Source organism: Adiantum capillus-veneris, chromosome 12 (genome assembly GCF_014529385.1).
Source record: "Adiantum capillus-veneris isolate H3 chromosome 12, ASM1452938v2, whole genome shotgun sequence".
Taxonomy (NCBI): Eukaryota; Viridiplantae; Streptophyta; class Polypodiopsida; order Polypodiales; family Pteridaceae; genus Adiantum; species Adiantum capillus-veneris.
The window spans coordinates 47,624,120-47,648,982 of record NC_140942.1 but is presented as its reverse complement, the minus strand read 5'-3'; positions in this window follow the sequence as shown (position 1 = coordinate 47,648,982).

The window sequence follows — 24,863 nt, the reverse complement described above, 5'->3', positions numbered from 1 at the left end:
GGTCTAGGACACCTAGGGGCACTATCCTACCAAGTCTGGTCACAATCCTAGAAGGTAACAAAATCACAATCCATCATGAAAAAGTTCTTCAAAACTACTATAGAACATACCAAATATGTCGCCCTATGGTCTAAGAACATCCTCCTATGGTCAAAACGACTAGAAACAGTGATTTAAGCACTCAAATATGCAATTAAGGCTCACTAATACGTAGTCGCAAACCACCACAAAACTGACAATGCTTACACTAGAATGAAAGAGCAAAGAGAGAGGAACACAATGCAAGTTTTGAAATGAAATCTGATTACCTAATCACTAGAAAAGTTGATTACAAGTTGGAGCAGGTTCGTAGCTTGAGCGTACGTTTTCAAAGCTCGCTTCTTCTTCTAAAGATAAGACTCCTTTCACATTAAGGTATTGACCTTTATACCTAGGAAATTCTAAATGGCTAGTGGATGTCTCACATACACCTTTACAATTGTCATTGATAGAATTACAACCCAAAGAATTGACTGCTACTCTGGAATTAGGATTTACACAGAGTATCACTACAGTAGTTCAACAAAATAATAAACTGCAAATGTGGTGTCCGGCTATGTGTTCGACCAGTTGGCCGCCCGTTTGATCTATCCTGAAACATCTCTCCTTCCTATTTTGTGTTTTCCCTTGACACGACCTTCTACAGTCTTGTCATAGGGTTGTCTTCATCTTTGTCTTCAAGGCTGGTCTTCAGCGTGGGATGTGTTTTGTCATTGATGATGCCCCCCCCTTCCTTGAGTAATTTGTATTTGCTGTGAAGAGTTCTTTTGATATTTCTGTCTTTGTCATTGACTTGCAATACTTCACTAGCTTCAGCACTATGGAACTCCTTATGTTTTGTTGTTGGGAGATTTTTTTGCTGAAGTTATCGTTGTTTGTCTGTTGTCTTTGTATGACATTCTTCATCTTTCCATTGATCGTTGAATCTTTGTCTTCAAGGTTTTTCTTTAGCTTCGGAAGTGCATTGTCGTTGATGATTCTCCCCCCTTCCTTCAGTTCTTCATATCTACTGTGTTGTGGATACATGACTTGATCTTTGATTATTGAGATAACTTTTCTTTTCATTGTGCTGTCTTCTCTCTGTTGCCAGTCTTGGCCACCATGAAGAAGGATTTTAATGTTTTTGAGTTTATAGAACCAATCCTCTTTGTAGTGTGGACTTTATGATGGATTTTCTTTCAAGGTCCACTGCAATTGCAATTTTCCACCATAGGTAGCCGATGTTGAAGCACTGTGTGAGCTACGTATGGTTGTTGTGGGATAGCTCGCTTGCCGAATTTTTCATTGCTTGTCGTTGTAGGCCTTTTTTTGACTTACAATTGTTTGATGGAGTTTTTTTGTCGACCTTTTGGAGATAGATGATTCTCTTGGTGAGTATATGGAGACCTATAGTTTTTGCTCCAAGTTGTTGCTGATTGATTTGGGTAGCAATTTCCTTTTGTTTATGTAGAAGTAATATATACAAGATGGTGGTGATGATGGTTTCTACATAAGAGTCTAAAACTTGGATAGCCAAAGGGAAAAACCTGATGGGAAAAAAGTGCCTTTGGTACGCTCTTAATGGAGTTGAGCAATTCCACTTGAAGTACCTATCATGCAAGGTGAGTGCTTGGGAGAAACAAAGGAAGAGTGTCTAATGCAAGTGCCAATTATGGGACACTCTATACGCATACAAGAAATTTGTCAAACAAAAGCATGTAGTGTAAGAGATGGAGTTGATGGGTGCTTCAAGGAACAAATGTAGCACATGTGACATCAAAAGAAGTCTCAATAGTTTCCACGTTTCCAAGAAGGGTTCTCAATGTAGAAGCTTCTCCACTCATTCCTCACTGTTTTGAGTGCATGAGTGTCTTTTGGACTTCCTCCTTCACTTACCACTATACTACAATGACTTCCATTCTTATGCTTGCCTATACAACATGAGCAACACAACGTAATTATGATCAGCTCTTCCAGCTTGAGCAATACCTAGAATAACTAAGATGCTTAGACCGCAAAGAATATTATGTAAAGGTTTGGGACTAACGCCTCGCTCATTTAGTGGCTTAGCTGCCCAACTCTGACTTTTATGCCTTGTATTTTTAATGGCAACTTGGACTTACCTGGTCAAGGCCAGAAACCCAATTCCATAAGTTCTAGAAACTTAGGCCTCTTGCATTGTATTGGTCTTTGGATGCCACCATTTTGTCGAGTAGGTTGGCATACTATCTTGACTTGCTTGTTGTATGTTTATGCTGCTTTGTGAAACAAGTCCTTTGGCTCTTGTAGGGATTGATGTAGCCTTTTATTTATCTCCCATTAGAAGCGATTACTGAATCTCTATGTGGGTTCTTTGTGATTGAGTTTCTACTAGCAATTTTCGAACTCCTCTTGTTTTTGGACCTTGTGTGACCGTCTTTGGAAAATTAGCTTCGGTAGCCATAACTGATTGTTTTCGTTGTAAAAGGTTTGATTTTGGAGTTGATGACAAGGTATCCATCTAGAGATTGCAGTAGTCTTGGTTGCAATTGGATCCAGTTGGCTTTTGGTTGTCATTGCTTGCCTTTGGATAGAAGCTTGTGTTGCTTGATTTCTTTTGGTTGTTCCGGATTTAGCTACAACTTTTGGTAACCATATTTGAGTGTTCCCTTTAGAAAATCCTTATGCTTCGAGTAGCTTAACTGGAATCATCCGCTGATTCACTTTTTTGTGTTGGGTAGCTTCGTTGAAGTCTGACTTTGAAATCCATACTTTTTGTGTTGTCCACTTGAAAGGTCTTTTCTTTTGGATTTTGTTGTTGTTCTTTCTCTTGCTTAGGTTGTTTGTTCATTGTTGATAGCTCAGCTTTCTCTTTTTAGAACTTCTTCCTTGAGGTGAGTAGATCTAGGCTGTTAGTTTAGGCTTTTTGGCCCAAACATTAACATTTCCTTGGAAGTAGCCCTGATCAATGATTAACTCGTTTGATGCTACCCACCCTGTCACTTTTTGTTGCTGATGCTCAGCTTGTGTTTCATGTATCCAAATTGGGTCTTTGACTTTGATATACTCTTTGGATACCAACACTTGGTTAACATCCTTTGGCTTCTTCTGGATGTATTTTGGTGATGGAAACTTTGGTTGATAGGCTTTTTGTTTCAGTTTACATTGCATTGTTGATGGTGTGTCTCTTGATGTAGAGGCTACATGGGAAGTTTGATGGAAGCTCGTTAAAGGTAAATTTGTGTTGCAAGCTTGATATACTTCATAGTGTACCCTAGCTTTACCCTTTTCTACTATGGTTGGTTGCTCCTTCTTTGCATTGACAGGAGGTTCTTTTGGGGCTTTTGATGATGTTGTTGTTGAAGCTTTTGGTTGTTGTTGAAAGAAGATGTTCTTCCAGCTTTATGTCAAGACCAGACTCTCTTTGATGTGATGGGAGTCGATTATGTGGAAAGTATCTTTATACTCCCCGGTACTCAACTTGAGTACAAATTCTACCACTCCAAAGCTAGGAATCAGCATTTTTGAACTTGTGTACACGATCTTCTCTAGCTCGGTGATTGGTGGCTTTCCCATCATGATCCATGTTCTATAAGTCATTAGATTCTTTGTTGCTTCTGGATCTATCACACCTGAACATGTGATTTTGAGTCCTCTTTCTCTGCATATGTTGAATTTGATCATCGTAAGAGACAATTAATCTTTGTCCTTACCCCTGTTCTTCTTTTGATCTTGCATATGTTGAAGATTTGCTGTTGAACTTGGAAACTTTTCTCCTTCATCTAATTTCATTTGCACTTTTTCTAGAGTCGACTTCTTTGAAACAACTTTTGTTGATTCTTTAGGTATGTCAATGATGACATAGTCTTGTGGTTGCTTTGCTTATTTTGTTTGCACCTTGGAACCATGCTCCAGGATGTAGCTATCTGTCTCACCTTGTTTGCTTCAACACTCACAAACTTCATTAGCTTCCTTCAACACCTTTATTGTAAATAAGGGAGTTATATCATACCCACCTTTATCGCAAAATTTAGTCAAGGTCACCTCATTCCCACACACATTAAGAGTGGCCAGTATTTGATCATATCCAAAGGGTTTAAATAACTCTTCTGGAAATGGTTCTAGAATATAGTGTGTTTCCTACACAGGTCAATCGAGAATACAATCCTCCTTCCTCAGACTTACACTCTCAAGAGCTCCATATATCCAAATATGCCTTTTGCTTTTGAAATCAATTGTGGAGTTTAATTCTTTCCCCGGGGTTTGCTCTACATCTCTATAACTATGATCTTTGACACTAATTTTTGTAGTGATCTCTTTGTGTCTCAAGTAGATATAGTCATATCCCCAATCTTGTACCATTTTGAATTGGCACATGAATGGTCTACCCAATATGATATCAAAGTTTCTTCTCTTGTCAAAATTCACTATGGCAAAGGTATGCTCATACTCTATGCCACAGGAGGATACAATGATTTGTTCTAATATTTTTATCGGTTTCTCCACGTATCCATGTGCTAATTACAGTTTCATTCGAGTTTTTGTAAGAGAAATCTTTCCCCATTTTTCCCATATTTCTTTGGTTGCAATGGAAATTCTTGTCCCATTATCTAATATAGCAATTGTATTCACTCCTTTGTACTCAAGTGGTAAGGTGGTGTTTCCTTCTTCTCCTTCACAGTAGTCACCCACCTTATTTACTGGTACTCTCTTTGTCTATGGTTTTCTAGGCGAGGTTTCATCCAATTTTTGTCCACAAGCTGGTCATGTGAAGGGATTTTGAACCCCATGTTTTCCAGGTTTTTGCCCATTTGGCCCCATACATGCGGTCTAATTTTTAGTAGCTATGAGAGATAAAGTGTGCATTGTATAGGAGAAGACATAAATTCATGCAAGCTCTTGGTACCCATCATTTTTGGTGTGGCTTTCCGTTGAGAAGGTACCATTTTAACCTCCAATTTTGTTTCAAGTTCTCCTATGAAGATGGAAAATTCTTTACAGAACGTGGTTTACTTTCTTCAGATGCAACATACCCGACATCGCCATATAGAGATTGTATATCCTATGGGTAAAATTCATGATCCATGTTTATTTCAAGGATAGGTGCTGACCGAAGGTAGCACTACCATATTTTTGGTTTTTAATTGATTCCCATAAGGATTGTGGCCACGGTTCTTCTACCTCCGGAATAGGTATCATTGCTTGTGAGCCCACCCCATCTATGGTATTGGCTACTTCCCTTGTATCTAAAGGTGCCTCAACTCCGGTATCTTCCTCTTTGTTTACAATACCACAACTTTCCAATTCCTGGAATTTTTCACGAATTAGAAACTCCGTTTTTGGAGCATTTAGAAATGGTTCCATAAGAGATTGGGCCTTCAGGATGAGCTCCTTGCACATTTGCAACCTGAGCTATGAACATGAGCATATTTGCATCCATGGAATACTGGTTTCTCATGGGTTGTGGCACATATGTTGATTGAGTGTAGTTGACTACTACTCTATCATCATTCAAAATATGCGGTTGCTTCCCTAGTTCATTGCAACTTTGATTGAGTGTTACACCATGGAGTGGGGTGATACCCTCCACAAGTACTACATCTTCTCAATTGAGGCTCTCTCACATTTAGGTCTTGTTTGTAGCCTTGGGTTATTCTTCTAACCACCCCCTCAACCACTTGATCAATGATTGGTTCCCAAGGAGTTTGAACATCTCTCTTTGTTGTTGATTTCCTCTTTGGAGATGAGGCACTACTAGTCGTCTTCTCTGTATCTTCACTCACCTCTCCATAGGCCTGACAATTGTCAACTAGATAAAGAGCTTCTCTAGTGACTTGCTCAAACGTCGTGCATCCTTTCAAATGTAGGTCCTTTTTGAGAGTTTCATTCCTCAATCTCTCTATGAAGAGAATTGATAATATATTGTGGTAGCTCTCTCACAGGACATCTATCTTTGTACTATTTGAAGCAAAGCAGAGCTTTCTTCACGTTTTCCTTTGCTTTTTGTTTGAAAGCATAGATTTTGGACACTGTGTTATGTTTGATTCTCCTTTTTGATAACTCCTCTGTAAATTCTTGCAAGAGTTGTGCTATGTTGGGAAAATCATCTCTATTCAATGGTTGGAACCAAGTCAAGGCTGCTCCTTCCAATGTTAACCCAAATCCCTCATCTTGAGTATGGAAATCTGCAATCTATTCAGCTCTCAAAACTTGTTTGAAGAGTGAGACATGAGCAAATGGATCCCCTGACCCACTATACTTTGTCTTGACACATTGTGCCACTTGATATGGTCTTAATCATTGTGGTTCAATCACTAATCTAACCAATTTGTGGTCTCTTGGAAAGATGTCTCTCACTCTCTCCTCTCGTCTTAGAGAGAATCCCATTGGAATCCTCTCTGATGTGTACTTTGGCATCATTTTTGGCTGAAAGTAAGTAGGAATCGGAGTACCCTTGTATGTATATCTCTCTAGTTCAATTGGATCGCCAAGTTTGTACTCACGTCCATACTTATCTACCATCAAAACTTGCACTCCATTGGCATCTGTATACATGAATGCATGGAGATTCTTATGGGTGGTAAACTCTCTAGCATTGGGTTCTACACACCTGTAGAAGATATATGGATCTCCATTTGTGAACCTATACAGGCCCTCATGAGTGTTATCTATAAGCACTCTCATGGATTCATTGGCTTTGATGAATCTCACGTTCGGTTTGTTGATCAGAGGATGCCTCTCCTCTATGTATTCTCCCAATCCCCCTGTTGTCGGCATTGCAACATTTCTTGCGTTTTTCATGTCTCTGAGTGGAGTAGACAAACCTGGTGGTGGATGATTTTTCATGGTCAAGGCTCACTCAAATCTCTCAAGATAGTACTTGACAAGCCCAACTTGGCTTAGTGCAACTTATCCCTTTTTGCCCCTAGTAAGGTCTCTTAAAAGTTAGGAATTTGTGAATTTTTGTCTCTGAAAACTAGTCTTGGGGTACCCTAAAGTTTGGATTTAGGAAACCTGAAGAAACTCAGCTCTAAATCCAGACTCAATTTGGAGTTGTCTATCAAAAGTTAGAGAACTTTTAGTGGACTGCACTTGAAACAGCACTCAAAACAGTCTCAGGACCAGAACACAAGAACTTTGGCTTGTATCTTGGCCTCCAGCCGGTATTGTTTGCTCAAACTTGAGATTTGGGGTGTTCTCAAGTATGTCTACAAGATCATCAAATCAAATACCCCCACTATGCTGAGGTACATGGATCGCGATCCATGTTCCTCTATCAAAAAAAATTTCTCCAAATTTTTACTGTGTGTAGACAAGGTCCTATGCAAGCTATATAGAAATTTTCATCAAATTCAAAGGTTGAGGTACATGGATCGTGATCCATGTTCAACCACATATGGACTTTATCTCTTGATATCTTGTTCGTGACTATGTCCACAGGCTAAATCTCAAATCTTTTTGGATTTGGACTTGTCTTGATAGGTCAAATGGCCAACACTAGGTCTGCATTGTGGTTTTCACTCTATCACCTGTTTTTCTCCCTTTTTTGACCCAAATTTGCTCAAATTTTTCCAACACTGGACTTGGCATATGTTCCCTTATGTGTGCACTAATGATCTGGAAACTTTTAGGTCAAGTTGTCAGTATGGGTACATAGATTGCGATCCATGTTTGGAGCCCAAATTGGCTTCTCTTGGTACCATCAAATTCAACATGATTAGGAGGTCCTATGGTATCAATTTTTTTGAAAATGGACCTTTGGATTGAAAGTAAGGTCAGTTCTGACACTTTGTCATAATGCTTGGTAGTTCTGGGCTTTTGGTTTGGTTTTTGATATCCAAACTCAGTTTTGAAAAGACCACTAGACTCCTTGTGATGTCCTCTATTTAGGGTGAAAGTTTGGTATCAATCTGTGACAAAGGAACATGGATCACGATCCATGTAAATATGTGTCAGACTAGACTGGAACTTGTCACAAAAATTTCACTTGGTCTATTCAACCCTGTGATATGGTTTTTGTGTGATTTGGACTTGTTTAGGTCAAACAAAAGTCAACCCCTAGGTCTGTTTTAGGGTCTTTCTCTTTGAACAGTTTTTGGCCCTTTCCACCCACTTTTTGAACTTTTATGACAAAATTTCTTTGGGAACTTTTGTTAGCAATGGTCTCTGCTACAGGCTGGAAAAGTTCCTGTCCAACATTTTCTCAGGGGTACATGGATCGCGATCCATGTTCCACCACTTTTGGATCTGAATTTTTGGTGTACTGATAGCTTATGATGTTTGTAGCTTGCTCCACAAATCGTTTTTTATTTGAGTCAGTTTTGCCCTACCAAAACTAACTTCTACAGGCTGTTGTGAGAGTTTTGACAATGTTCTGTTTTTGGCTCTATTGACCACTTTTTACAACTTTTTTGCACATGGTTCTTTTGGGAAAAGTGTTTGTCTATGTCTTAGCTACCTACTCCTCAAATCTCGGCAAATTTTTTTTTTCGTGAGGTACATGAATCACGATCCATGTTTGACCTCATTTTGACATGAAACTTGGTCAGCTTATAGTCCATGTTATGGTGACACTATTCCCCAAATCTTTTTGAATTTGACCAAATTTTTCTAATCAAAAGTGAGTTTTTATGTCTACCTTGCGGTTTTTGACTAGTTTCTGTATTTAGTTACTTTGACCAAATTTTTTCAATTTTTTGACATGGTGCCTTTTGGCAAAGTTGTTCCATTAGTTATCAGGGATGTACTTGTCAAATATCAGCCCCAGATGTTGAAAAGGTACATGGATCGCAATCCATGTTTGGCAACATTTTTTCATGAATTTTGTTCCGGTGGTTTTCTATCCCTTGTAGAAGCCAAATCTCATCCCTTTTTGAATTTGGATCCCAAAAAGTTACGAAATCCCAAATTTTGTGTTTGCAATGCCTGTTTTGTTGTTTTTGCCCTAACAATCAATTCTGATGTGATTTGTGAATTTTTCTTTCAAGTAAACTTGATCAAAGCAGTATCCCTTTGATGCTCAATGTCACTGATCACTTTTCACCAAAAATGGTCTCTGAGGTACTTTTGAGGTCTCTACCATCACATTTTTAGAATTCTAGAGTTATGGTCATTTCTACCAAAATATGGTTTTCACTCTTTTTTCCCTCAATCTTTTAGCCCAAATTTGATGGTGGTAGTTTCTACTTACCCTACTCCTAAGTACTGAAATGAAACATGAAACAGAAACAAAATTGAACGGTACAAAATAAAGTCAAAAGGAAAAACAAAACAGCACTCTGAAAGCATAAAGAAAATTGAAGAATGAAATGCTTTTGGCTATCTCACTCACAACCTCTTTACTTCTTCTCAAGAATAGATGTAGCAAGTCCTCGACTTCTAGACTCGACCAAGCACTAAACCATGGGTCTAGCTGCTTCACTGATAAGGTGTAAATGGAATGGAGAGAAAAATCTTCAAAATAGAATCCTCTAAATACGCACTAGGTCACTCACCATCTAAGGATCATATCCCCGACAACGGCTATCTCACTCACAACCTCTTTACTTCTCAAGAATAAATGTAGCAAGTCCTCGACTTCTAGACTCTACCAAGCACTGAACCCCGGGTCTAGCTGCTTCACTGATAAGGTGTAAATAGAATGGAGAGACAAATCTTCAAAATAGAATGCTCTAATACGCACTAGGCCACTCACCATCTAAGGATCATATCCCCGACAATAGTGCCAATGTTAGCGGGTCGCCACGACGGACTTTGCAGCATAGCTTTTTGGTACTAACATAATGCCAATACTCAGGGAAGTGACTTGGATGGGCCGCGGAGACTCTTTGAGATCATCAATCTCAAGAAGTGAACCTTAACAAGCAAACACAACAACTGTACAAGCAAACTAGGGAAATTTTCCTATGTCCTTTCTCACAGCTCTAGGTCATCACGCCATTTCAACACTTGAATGGACTCGAAATGCAACAAAACTTTAGGAGGAGGTCTAGGACACCTAGGGACACTATCCTAGCAAAATCTGGTCGCAATCCAACAAGGTACCAAAAAAACGACCCATCATGAAAAAGTTCTTGAAAACTGCAATAGAACATGCCATAATGTCGTCCTATGGTCTAAGAACACTCTCCTGTGGTCAAAAAGACTAAAAACAATGATTTAAGCACTTAGATTTGAAGATTAGGCTCACTAACGTGTAGTCGGTGAACCTCAACAAAATTGACAATGCTTATACTTGAAAGAAAGAGCAAAGAGAGAGGAACACAATGCAAGTTTCAAAACTGAAATCTGATTACCCACTCATTAATTGCCTTGATTACAAGTTGGAGCATCTTGTAGCTTGAGCGTACATTTCAGTGAGGTCCTTTCTTCTCCAAAGATAAGCCTCATTTCGTATTAAGGTTATTGACCTTTATACCCAGGGCATTCTAAATGGCCAGTGTTCGGCTCACATGTACCTTTACAATTTTCATTGGCAGAATTACAACTCAGGGAATTGACTGCTACTCTCGAATTAGGATTTACACAGAGTACCACAACACTAGTTCAACAAAATAATAAACTACAAATGTGGTGTCCATCTACGTGTTCGACCAGTTGGGTGCCCGTTCGATTTGTCCTCAAACACCATGCCTACCCCAGTGATGGGCAATGCTTGCAACAGTACCTACGAGTGTGTACCAATCATATACACCTATGGGTCCTTGTACTCATGTAGCTCCTACCTCTCCCATTGTTTCAACAACCTATGTTCCACAACCACAACATCGAAGCTCTTATTTCAATGGGACCATATCGGCTAGCATTAGCATACCAGCTACCACGTCTGCTATGCCCAGGGCCACATATATGAACTTTGGGCCACTACATGACACAACACCATACCAAACATGGAACCCAAGGGCTTCCTATGCGCCAAGACCAATGCCAATACCTACTCCACATGTAGTCTTTGGAACGCCTTCACCCACGGTGCCTACTCACTTAGGTGATTGTGCAACGCTTGCTTAAGCTATTGGTTGATCTATTTCTAAGAATATGTGTAACACACCTTATAGGGAGCCTAGAAGTAAGGCAGTACAAATAGCCAAGCTCACACAAAAATTTAGTGGACACGCGGATGTGAGAAATCATATCAAAGTGTTTAAACAAATATGCAATTCTCTAGGAGAACACAATGACCTGCATAAGAGTAATGCTTTAAGCCTAACCTTAAGTGGGAAGGTTGGGAATTGGTATAGAATCCTAAGGGTAGAAGAAAAAACAATTTACCTTACTGTTAGGAGACTGTTCTTGAAAGAATAAATACAAGAGGGAGTGCTTTGGGGTGTAGCATCTCAGCTCCAGAAAGACCAACAAGAGGAAGGAGAGTACGTGAGAGACTTTATTAGCCGCTTGAAGCATTTGAATTCTCGTTTGTAATCCAAATGAGTGCTTCAATAATAACCAATTGCTTGATAGATTCGTCAAGGGATTAAGACATGAGGATATCTACAATGGCCTGGTCATTAGAGGTAACACCACTTGGGAAGCAGTCACCACCAATGTCATCCAATTGGAGGATAATTTAATGATTCAAGGAGAAGGGAGTGACAATGGTGCTCAGTTTTCTATGGTATGCATAGTACCAATTAATGCCCTACTTTTAGAGTAAAATTTAATGGGAATTGCAATTCCTGTGGGAGATATGGTCATCAAGCTAAGGATTGCATAGTATTTAAGCGCGCAATGACCAATAGACCAACCTTAGCATGGACAAACACACCTCAAGTGCCTCCATTGATGCCAGCCCCACCTCTTGAACAAACATCACAGCACATGGTCCCTAGGGCCCAAAATGTTGTTCAAACAACACCCTTACCACCTCCAGCGGCTAGGACCGCAACCACCACATCCGAGAATCACTTTTGTGAATCAAATGGGTTGTGAGTCATCTATTTCTTGTTTGGAAGGCTGTGAGGAAGATATAGACCCTAATATTGCCTATGGGATTGATGCACTTCAGGAAAGTCCAAAATACTACATGGAGGACTATTGGGGACAAGTCAAACCTGTCTATCAAGTACCTCCTCTTGCTGCAAGAGGCCAAAATATCAATTACACTGCCAAGAGACCACGCCTTCAATTCTATGAGTGTGGGGGTCCACATTGTGTATCCGAGTGTCCTATTAGGCTACAAAATAATACTACACTAATGCAAACTAATCAAGCGAGCACGTCTACAATGCTGATACTCATGTGTAATTAATGTGGCATAGATCATTTGATTGCCTAATTTCTGAATAATCCAAATGTGCTGAAGATCACACCATTGAATTTAATTGAGGTTGCTGGGAAGCCAACACAAAGTACACTTCTGGTACTAGTAAATGTACTCACACGATTGATCCTCCAAAACAAAATTATATCCTTGAAGAAAGAGACACGGCATCAATTGCCCGATCTCAGAAGAAGAATAAAACACGAAGGAAGAGATCGCAAATAGCAACGAAGTCAGACCCCAATTCAAATACCAACATAAGGACTGGTGATGACCCCGTCTATGTGAACGACGTTGAAGAGGATTCTGATTCAGGTGAAACCATGGAGACCAAAATGACCACTAGGAAAGAAAGAAACAAGGAAGATTGTCATGAGCCACAATGGCCAAGACCCAAGAAGAAGATAGGAACTTACCCAAACCCTACAAAGGAGATCGAGCGAGTCAAGCAATTAAGGATTTTGGTAGAAGAGAAACAAAGAGATCTAAAGCCAACACCTAGGTAGATCCAGATTACCGACACAGTGTTCCCTACCCAAAAGCAACCTCACAAAATCCATAGACCACTAGCCATACCTAGTGTCATCCAAGAAGAAAGTGAGTTAAAGTCATGGGGAAGTGGACGTACTCACTTCTTGTTGGAGAGTGTGTTTACAGAGGGACTACTTGACCTTATCAAAGAAATGGAGATCCCATCTTCCCCATGTCAAGGGATTGGAGCCGAAAAGGTGTCGTTAAATATTGCTAAATTGATGGATTTCATGGCTTCAAAAGTTAGAACCACCATCATGTCCAAACTATAGGGAGACCTCGAGCTATTCTAAGCTCTTCCAGCTTTCCTCAATGGAGAACTAAAAGTCGAGCTACCACAATTTTCACATATGGATGGAGCTAGGGAGATGCCAATAGAGGAAGAACACTTAGATCCACAACCCAATCTAGATGAGAACTCTGTTGTAGAAATCCTATTAACAAGTTGGGACAATACTTTGAAGGCAATGAATCCAATGTGACCATCCCAATAACTACCAAGGGATTAACTGTGAAGGGAATCCTTGATGGTGGCTCTGGGGTTAGCATTGTGACTAGAAATTGCTGGGAAAATATGGGAAGGCCTCACCTTGGGACCACAAACATAGTAGGGATTGCAAGATCAAGGTCTTTGAACAAAAAATAAGGAATATCTTCATTGTTATGGATTTCTCCAAGCACGCTATGTCATCTGAGATGATCTTAGGACGTCCTTTCATGTGGGAAGAAAAAATGGTTCATGACTGGTTTAAAAACCATGTCTACTTGCAGATCCAAGAGTCTGTTGTTCAAGTGGATCTTGAAATTGGTCGAGCACATCCACTAGGAAAAAAAATTATAATTGATCATAAATCTGACACCACAGTTCACTTGGCCCCATTGGTTATATATGTAAAATGGAAACTGATGTTGGGGAAGATTCTCCTTACATGGATGTTCTACCTAGGATGACTAAGTCTGACAATATGGATTGGGTCCACCTAGCAGCAACCATAGACACTTGAGGCAATAGGGAGACAACATGGGTAGCACCTGAGTGGGATAAAATTTTACAACTTGTACGCTTAAATATGATAGGAGCAATGCATATAGCTTATGATGACCTACAAGATGAAGGTTTGGCTGGCATTGGAACTAGTAGCGTCTCACAAGAATATAGCCCACATGATTCAGAGTCAAAATCATAAATTGAAATTGACTCTGAGGAAGAAGAATGTGAGTTAAATCTTAATGAAAATGTGGGGACAAACCATTCAAAGCCTAGTGGTACCCTAGATGACAATCTATCCAGGAGTGCAAAAGACACAAATAGCGATTCCATCATTCATCTAGTGACTCTTCACTAGAGATCGACCGTAATAAAAAATTAGACAAGAAGAGTCAAAGATATAAGAGGCAATGATATCGAGCAAATGTGCGTGCTAGAATAAATGAAAAGAAATCTACCGGAGAATGGCTTAATTATATAGGGGCATGTGATGCTCATCGAAAGTTGGTAGATAAATGGGGTGAATGCCTTCAAAGCATTATGTGGTGTAATCCACAACCCATTGAAATCACGCAGCTAGAGGCTATAGAGAAGCCAAAGTTGAGCCATACCGTAAGGAGACGACAAAAGAGAGAGTTATCTCAACAACAAAAGGAAGAGGAAGTGAAATCACAATCCACAGAACAACAAGAACCCACAGACTTACACCTTGTACCGGATCATTTCAAATCCTACACCACTCAGGAGCGTAAGGTTGTGTATACAAAGGCTCAAAGAAAACCTGTTGATGGAAGCAATGAAGATAGAGCTAGCGAACCCAAGAGAAGAGTTCAAACCTGTTTTCATTGCCCAAGATCTGACAGAGACTGAGGAGTATGTAGTTAAAGAGCTTCTCAAGGAATTCAAGAATATATTTTCTTGAACATGTCATGTTATGAAAGGTGTTCCACCTTTCGTGGTGCAACACATGATTCCCATCAATAGCATGGCTAAACCAGTCTAGCAACGACCCTACCCAGTGAATCCTAAGTATGCAAAGATTTTTCAAGAAGATATTGAAAAGCTTGTTAAATGCAGATTTATATATCCTATTGATCACTCACAATGGGTGTCTCCAATAGTGATTGTGCTGAAAAAGAATGGGAAACTCAGAGTGTGCGTGGATCTCAAGAAGGTGAATGCCTCCACTAGGAGGGACCATTACCCCTTGCCATATTGGAACATGTGCTTGAAAGATTTGCAGGAAAGGAATCTTATAGCGTTTTAGATGGGTACTCTGGATACAATCAAATCACAATTGCACTAGAGGACCAATCTAGAACAACTTTTATAACTGAATTCAGAGTGTTTGCATTTCGTGTTATGGCTTTTGGCTTAAACAATGCCCCTGCTACCTTCCAAAGATTGATAAACACTGCTTTTAGAGAATATTTGATGGAGTTTTGTGAAGCTTTCTTTGATGACCTTTGTGTTTATTCCTCTTGGAAAGAACATCTATCATGTTTATGAAAAGTGTTTGAGAAATGAAAATTGTATCGCATCTCCTTAAACCCTTTTAAATGCCAATTTTGGGTTAAATATGGAGTCATTTTAGGGCATGTAGTGTCCAAAAGTGTGATTTCCATAGACGAGAGCAAAATTAAAGCCATTACTGAGTTGCCACCACCTACAAACTATAAAGGAGTTAAAAGGTTCATGGGCCATGCTGGTTATTACCGGTGGTTTATTTTAAACTTTGTCGAGATAGCTCATCCTTTGTACAAGTTTCTTATTGAGTTCCACTGGACCGTGGAGTGTGACCATGCTTATGAGTCATTGAGAAAGACCTTGACAAACGCTCCCACTCTATGAGTGCCCGATTGGAATGTGATTTTCCATGTGCATATTGATGTATCATACTTTGCTATTTGGTGTGTTCTAACTCAACCAGGAGAACATAAATTGAACTACCCCATTAGCTTTGCAAGTCGTCAATTGAATGATGTTGAGAGAAACTACACCACTATAGAGTAGGAAGGTTTAGCTATGATTTATGCAGTAAAGAAATTTTGATGCTACCTCTTTGCCAACAAGTTTGTTTTCTATATGGAACATCAAGCCTTGTTGTATCTAGTAAATAAACCTTGTTCCACGGGAAGAATTACACGATGGTTATTAATTCTTCTTGAGTTTGATTTTACCGTTGTGGTGAGACTTGGTAAAAGACATGTCATGGTGGATCATTTGTCTCGCATACCCAATGGTGAATCCCCTACTGGAGTCGATAAAAAATTGCATGATATTTCCCTATTCCTAGTCAAGACCATGCCTGAATGGAGTGAGAAGATTGTGAAATTTCTAGTAAAACGTTTTCCACCCAAGGACCGTAAGGATATAGCTCAAAAACTGTTAAAAGAATGTGAGCCTTATTCTTTAATTGTAGGAACTCTCTACAAGCTAGGGAAGGATGATATTCTTAGATGTTTTGCTGGTGAGGATGAGTATTTATACATACTACAAGAAGCCCACATGGGTATAGCCAGAGGACATTTCTCAGGGAAACTAACTGCTAGAAAGGTGTTGCAATTAGGCTATTAATGGCCTACCTTATTCAAGGATGCATCACTTTTTGCAAGAGGATGTGATGAATGCCAATGTCACAAGATCACACAACAAAAGGATAATATGCCCTTACATCCAGTTAAAGTGACTCAACCATTTCAAAAATGGGGTTTAGACTTTCTAGGCCCAATTAGTCCGATAGCTCGTAACACTCAATCTTGAAATAATATTGTTGCCACTGACTATGTGATAGTGGACACAAGCCAGGAAAATATGTAAGGCAGATGCAAGGTCAACTACCAAGTTTCTCTTTGAGAACATTATCGCAAGGTTTGGTTGTCCCTTTGAAATTGTGAGTGACAATGGTACTCATTTTATAAATGGAGTGATAAAGGATCTCATGACAAACTTCATGATAGCCCACCATAAGTCCACGTCTTACTATCCACAAGCAAATGGCCAAGCTGAGAGCACTAACAAGATCTTATTTTCTATCTTGACCGAAATAGTGGAAGCTCATTGCACAGATTGGGATTTAAAAATGACATCAGCTCTATGGGCTTATCGTACTTCTTACAAAGTGGCTATTAATTTTACATCATTCAAAATGATATATGGACAAGAAGCAGTTATTTCATGGGAGTTTACAATTCCTAGTCTGCGCGTAGCTTCACAAGAAGGTTGGTATGGTAACCCTTTAGTTGAGCGCTTATATATCCTTGAGAAATTATATGAAGAAAGGAAATTGCCTGTGAAAAATGCACTTGTGGAGAAAGATAGGAGGAAGAAATGGTTTGACCGTCATTTAAAGAACAAAGATATCAATGCTGGTGATAAAGTCCTTATGTATGGAGTGCGTAATAAGAAGAAAACATTGAAATATGCTGGAAAAGAACCATATAGAGTATGTGAAATCACTCCCCAAGGTATCATTCGTGTGGAAACTCTTGATGGAGTTGAAACCATTGGATTCCTCAATGGGAGAAAATTTTAAAAATATTATGATCCTTTAAGCCAGGAGGAGCTATGTGCCATCAAAAAAAGGTAGCCAAAGCACAAGCAGAATTAGAAAAGGTACAATCTCAAGCTGAGGCTAAGGAGCGACAACAACGAGAGGCAACTTTGGATTCACACATGCACTTCACGTTGAAACAAAGGATGATTGGTTGGACTTGACACACCTCTACAATACCCTATTGAGCTAAATAACACCTATGAAAAAGTGCTATATAACACCTTATTGGACACGGGTGCTAAATATAATATGTTGTCATGGGGTGTGGTGTCAGTTAGGAAATCCATCTCTATCTGAGATTACTATCCAAGTCAAGGGTGTCAACAAGAAAATAACCACAGTGTTTAGAATATGGCAAACTTCTGTCAGTTATGACAACGAGGTTGTAGCTCAAGACTTTTTGGTCGTGCCTGCTGGAACTATGGAGGGTAATATAAACCTAGGATGCACGTGGATGATAGCCACCAGATGTACTATTGATTGGGGGACTGGGAGTGTCACGACTGAGAAACCAACTCTTAGCCCTGTCACTGAATCCATAGTCCCATAGATATTGCCTCTTGAGGAAATAAACCCCAAAGCATTGCATGTCCAGGAGGTTGAACCATATGTCCCTATAGCCCAACATTCTAAAGCTTCAACTTCTGTAATTGAAACAAAAAATGAGACACACAAGACCCATTGCAATATAGCTAAGAAAACATACAAGTGGATCCCTAAAGTGTAAAACCCTGGGACTGCCATGTCTGAATCCTCCACCCAACCTCCCTTTTATAGCCTCTTGGCCCGGTCCCTGACCTCCAGGGTTTTTGCCCTTGGCATGACATTACTCCCCCCTTGGAGAAGCATTTTCGTCTCGAAAACAAGAGTGAGGAAATACTAATGTTTTCCACAGTGGAATCCGTCATGGATCCAGCTGGTTGCTTGACCGAAAGAACACGGTTCAGTAGGAGATTCAATGTAACCAAGAGTAACATCTTGATTTTCCACCTTGTTGTCCATTTGCAACCACCTGATTATACCGGTTGTTATCCAATCATAGTGTGTAGACTCCATTTAGAATGCACATGAGCATGCTAAACGAGTTATCACAACAAAGATGTACCCGAAAGAGTACCACTTTCCATGAAAGTAACTTGCTGACATAACTCATCAGCCAAGTTTGAGTCTTTGACTTGTTCTCAAATTTCAGCAGTCAACATCCCCACCATAACTAGTGTTCAAGGTTGAGAACCAGACTTAAACATGAAGGGATAAAACTAGTTGCAAACCTGCTTTAATTGATGGTAAGCAAACTCCAAGTAGAACAATCAATGCCTACTCATTGGATTGCTTGGTGCTAATGTACACACTTTGTATATCCTTTTGCAAAAGATTACACTTTATAATATGCCTATCCCCTTGGATAACTGACACTACTGAGGTGTTCTTTCCCCTACAATTTACATACAGTCTTTCCAGATGACTGGTAAATGGGGATCACAATTACAGCATTACTGAGGATTTTTTTTTTCCCTAAATAACCATCTTGGTTAACTTGAAAAATCCACCAACACCCAAACTGAGCCATGAACTCTATTGGTGATTGGTAGACCGAAAAGGAATTGCATAGAGATACTCTACATAGAGTGGAAAATGCTTCATAAGCAACTGATGTGATTAATATGCATGCCGCTCCAGATCAACCTTTGCTAAACACTAGGGCCCATAACACCTAGTGTGCATGCATTTAGCCCTCCTTCATGCAAGGGGTTAGAGGGACTTCCTATGCGTGCAACCAACAGTGCAAATGGAGCATCGGTGCTGTAGAATTGCCAATTGGTCACCCAAATACCAGTGAAAATAGCCTTGGTCTCCAAAAATAGCTCGGGTACCAGTAAAAGGGGGGTAGTAATGCATGTTCTAGTCTCCATCCAACTGTGCTATCTTATAGCCTCCCCCTAGTGTACACACTTTTTGGACGTGGCGGTGACCTTGCTTGTAGGACCCATGTCCTTGCAGGAAACTGTCCCCGTAAATAAGGTAGATAAATATTGTGAAGGCAAAAACAGATACACCACCTTACCCTTGGAATACAAAGGAGTGACCACAATAGCCATACTTGATTGTGGCACTCCAATATCTATTGCTACAAAAGGAATGTAGGAGAAATGGGGAAGACAAGCTCTCATGAATTCTAATTCGCACATGAAGTTGTATCTAGTTGACAGGTATGTGGAAAGACCCTTGGGAATGCTGGAACAAGTAATAGTATTCTCATGCGGGCTAGAATACAAACATACCTTTGTGGTAGTATATTTTTGCAAAAGGCAACAATTTTGAAGTTATTTTGGGGAAACCCTTTATGAATCAACTTAAAATGGTTCAAGACTGGGGCTATGACTATCTCTATTTACGGCACAAGGGAGTCATAACCAAGGTAAACACTAAGGGCCACAATTGTAGGGATGCAAGACAAACTCCAATAGAAGATTTTTTTGTCACTATATATGACATAACACAGTTGCCTGCTTGGCTAGTGAGGATGCTCATATTTGGATATGTGCATTAGGAAGAGAATGGGGTGTAGGAGGGCCTCTTTATTTTCCATGACCTTATGGAGGTGAATAACATTTTGAAAAATAGGTATACGCCATGTGTGCAAGAATGGTGGGTGTATAAGAGTGGTCAAAGGATGCACTTTCCCCCCCAAAAAGGAGGTGGACAACTTTATGATATTTGGCCTTCCATAACTCCCACATACGATATCCAATTTGAGCGGGGATCATAGACCTACAATCTACGCATCGAGCTCTTTCCATAGATATGCTATATGGTATGGTTTTACCCACTAGATTTTAAATTCCATTTTGGGGAGAAACTTTGAATTCAAATAAACTATCCATTTTGCATGTTTGGATTCAAAAGATGTTCTTTGATTACTTTCTTAATACAAAAGGTTTGACTTCCTTAAACTACCAAATAAAGAGGCCCTCCTAGACCCCATTCTCTTCCTAATGGGGGAGCCAGAATAAGAGAGTCTTATAAAGGAAGATTGCATCCTAGAGTGCTCAATAGATGATGATTACTACATGAAGGAACCATTTCCATTGGATTTGTTTGAACCCTTTGGATGTGATAAAATACTAAAGACTCTTGATTTGTGTAAATGAGGTGACCAAAAATAGGTTTTGCGACAAAGATGGCTATGATACAAGACCCTTTCTAATGGTATTTGCAATCCATAAAATTGAAAACATTTCTAAAAAAATTGAGATGGAACAAACAAGCAATTGCAAACAAATAGTGGACGAAGCTTCTGTACGGGATCTTCCACATGATAATGAGGATGAATACCATGATTCAAGGAGGGATGATTTAGGGAATGATGCTAAAGACAAAATTTCAAGTGTCTGTGACATAAATCCCTTATCTACGATAAAGGTATTGAAGGAAGCTAATAAGGTTTGTGAGTATGAAAATAGAAAATAGGAGACATATAGCTATGTCATGGATCATGGTGTCAAAATGCAAACGAAGGAACCAGAGCAACCACGAGAATATGTCATCATCAACATACTTGAAGAATTGACCAAAGCAATTTCAGAAAAGATGACTTTAGAAAAAGAGCAATTGAAAGCAGGTGAAGGATAAAATTTTCCAGGTTCAACGTCAAATGTTCAATAAATGTAAGATCAAGATAAAGACAAGGATAAGGAAGAAGATCGATTGTCTCCTACGAAGATCAAATTTTGTTTCTCCCAAGCACCAACCTTGCATAACAGGTACTTCAAGTCCAACTTCTGAACTCCAATAAGAGAGTATACCAAAGGCACCTTCTTCCCACAAGGTTTATTCCCTTTGATCATCCAAGGTTTAGACCCTAGTCTAGAAACCCTCATCATCATCTTCTTGTATATATTCCGTCTACATCAATAATAAGGAGATGGCTACCCAAATCAATCGACAATGACTTGGAGCTACAACTGTAGATCCCAACATAATTATCAAGAGAAAATCTTACATTCAGGGGTGACAACCAAGATTTATCAAACACGGGCAACACAAAGAATGGAATGCAAAGGCTATGACAAGCAATGATAAATTCAGCAAGAGCGCCATCAACAAAAAACAAAAAAATCTCTCATAGTGATTTAAAATTGGTGAAATATTGCAGAACACTCACAATGAAGTGGAATCCAAGTGCAAAGTTCATATCGTCAAGTCAACGACAGAGGAAGCCACATCACAAGCCATACTCATGGTCAAATGTAGCAACAAAAAGAAGAAAGAGTAACACGATGCAAAATTGCTTTGACAATTGATGTCACACACATCACCCAGAACACAAGAGATATGAACCACTCAAGGAAAGGGGGAGCATCATCAACGGCAAAAAACTTCCCAAGCTAAAGACCAAACTTGAAGACAAAGATAAAGATAACCCTAATGAAAGAGCGGCTCATGGTCGTGTCAAGGGACGACACGAGCTTGGAAGGGGAAATGTTAGCAGATTGACAGAATGGGTATCCACCTTGCCGGACATGTATCTAGACACCACATTTGTAGTCTATTATTTTTTTGAGCTAGTGTAATGATACTCTGTGTAAATCCTAATTCGAGAGTAGCAGGTCAATTCCCTGAGTTGTAATTCTGTCATGACATTTTTCATAAACGCCCATGTTGTGAGCAGGCCATTGGCCATTTAGAAATTCCTACGTATAAAGGTCAATAGCTTTAATGTGAAAGGGATGCTTATCTTTGAAAAGAGGAGTAGCTATGAACCCACTCAAACTACTAAGATTCTCCAACTTGTAATCAAATTTTTTAATGATTGGGTAGTCTATTTTCAATTTTGAAACTTGCATCTGTTCCTCTCTCTTTGCTCTTTCAATCAAGTGTTAGAATTTTCAGTCTTACCGACTATGTGTTAGTGAGCCTAATATCTAGATTTGAGTGCTTAAATCACTATTTTTTTAAGATTGACCACAAAAGAGTGTTCCTAGACCATAGGGTAACCTTTCTAGATAGTTATGTTGCAATTTTTAAAACCTTTTTCATGATGGATTGTGATTTTGGTGCCCTATGAAATTGTGACTAGACTTGGTAGGATAGTGTCCCTAGTGTCTTATACCTCCTCCTAAAGTTTTGTTGCATTTTGAGTCCGTTCGAGTGCCAAAATGGCGTGATGACCTAGAGGGGTGAGACATGACATAGACAGATTCCTGATTATTGAGTGGTGGTTTGCTTGTTGATTTTTTGTGTTTGCTGGTTAGGTTCACTTTTTGAGATTAAAAAACTCAAGAGTCTTTGTGTCCCATCCAAGTCACTTCCTTGAGTATTGACATTATGTTAGTGCCAGAAAACTATGCTCAAACATCCATCGCAGCGACCCGCTAACAAAGTGTTTTGATAATCTATGGTGGATGTGTAAGGGTAGAGACCATGCATATTCTGACTCATTGGAAAAGATTTTTTTTGCATACAAAAGATGCTATTGTGATTGGACTCATGTGTTATGTTTCTCACGGCAATGCCGCTACAAGACTAGGATCACCTGTATTGCTTAGCCTTAGACAAAAGGATCAATGACCTGACGCTTTTCTAGATTGGGGGTGTTGCATAGGTACTTTTTTTTAAGGCTCATCTACACGGTTAGTGCATTGGGGATTGAATGACCTACATGGCTAATGCATCTGGGATCAAAGAGACATGGCACCTAGAATGGTATGGTTGGTGTGGATACCCTATCAACTACTGGTATTTGGGATCCTTTCAGAGCTCCGGTTCATGGAGGGAGGAAAAGCGACCCTTGACTATGTATAGCTTAGGTAGGTTGGAGGTGTTCTAGCCCACTCCTAGCAAAGTGGAATACTCTCTGTCTGTAGTAGATCAAAAGTGGATGGGTGGATTGGTCAATCCCTACGCAGGGTCCAATTCTTTGCTAGTCATTTATATTTCTAATGTTATGTTATATTCAAATTTTGTTATTGCATTAATTCAAGATTGCCTGTTTCATTTAGATGAGGCACTAAAGATTCTCTTTTGTCATTCTTCTATGTCTCTATGCACTCTATTTCACCCTCTACTCTCTCTCTCTCTCTCTCTCTCTCTCTCTCTCTCTCTTTCTCTCTCTGTCTCTCTCTCAATGCGGTATACACATATATTCACCCTCCACAATGTTATTTTTCTTGAGTATGCTTTCATTCATGTCACCCATTTAGAGATAGTACTAGTTGCTAAGTGCCTGTGGATGTAGTTCAGCACATGGCCTAAACTCAATGCTAGGTTGGGTGCTGAAAACTCCTCCCCTATGAAAACAATTTTGCAACTCTGATGTATATTGAAATTGTATAAAAATATAAATGATATGTTTTTTGCATAGATCCTTGAGGAGGGGTATATCTCACCTAGTGTTAAAGTAGAAAGGTTATGTGGATAGCCTAAAGCTTGATAGTAGTCGGGTTAGTTATGCATCATGCATGCATTCATGCCTATTGTTTGAGAAAGAATACCATATTCATGATGAATCTATGAGTGACATTGATTGGTCATACATGTTTGACTTCTCTTCTTGTATGTGTTTATGTGGTTGGGTTACGATGAAGTGGTTAAAGTGTTCTACAGGTGTATTAAGGATTTCTTTGAATGTTTGTTTGTAGTAACAAATTGATTCTAAGGTGTCATTGAATGCTTTAGCAAGGAGAATGAGGTTTTGGCCATAGTATTCATTAATATGGCAATCGGGTTACCAAGGGATGCAAGGAAACTCTTTTATCAGAGATTGGGACTAAGTATTTGCAATGCTAGGAACCATGACTTGTTGTAAGAGTTTTGATTGTAGCTACCTTACTCATCATCAAGAACCCTTCAATTCTTTATTTACATTGATGATAGTCCAAGAGATTGGTTTGCCAACCTTAGGCTAATTCAACTCAGGATGTGGTGGGGCCTAGAGGATATGTACTACTACTTGGAAATGCCTTTACAAATGCTCAGGTTTATTGAGGTTGCCAATAAGTTTGAAATCACTTGCAGCTATTATAGGGAAAGAAAAGCTAGAGGATAATTATATACCACATTGTAATGTAGAAGGTCTAAGAGAATACCTAGTTATGAGAGGTAAAAGAGGATTTAGAGAGGTAGCCCCAAAGCATCAGTAATGTTGTGAGAAACCATAAAACTCAAACTTTGACTGCAGGGTCAATTTTGATATCCATGTGTACGAAGTCTTCTCTCCTTGTCTTGTTTTTATATGGATCTTCTTAACCATCTAGATGAACTCCAAAGTGACTTTATAAGAAATGCCTTTTTGAATTATGCGGTTGGATTCAATGCTTGCTGGAGAGTTGAAGTGGCTCAAGCTACAAAGGAGACTAGAGATTATTTTGTTTTCCAAAATCCTACATAGCATGGAAACTATATGTCAAAGCACAACCTAAACATTGAACCCAAGTATTTGATAGGTACATAATCGACCCATACCTATGGGTCAAGAGAAAGTTTCACAAGGACAACATCAAAGTACAAGGATATTTTCTTTATCTTAACCT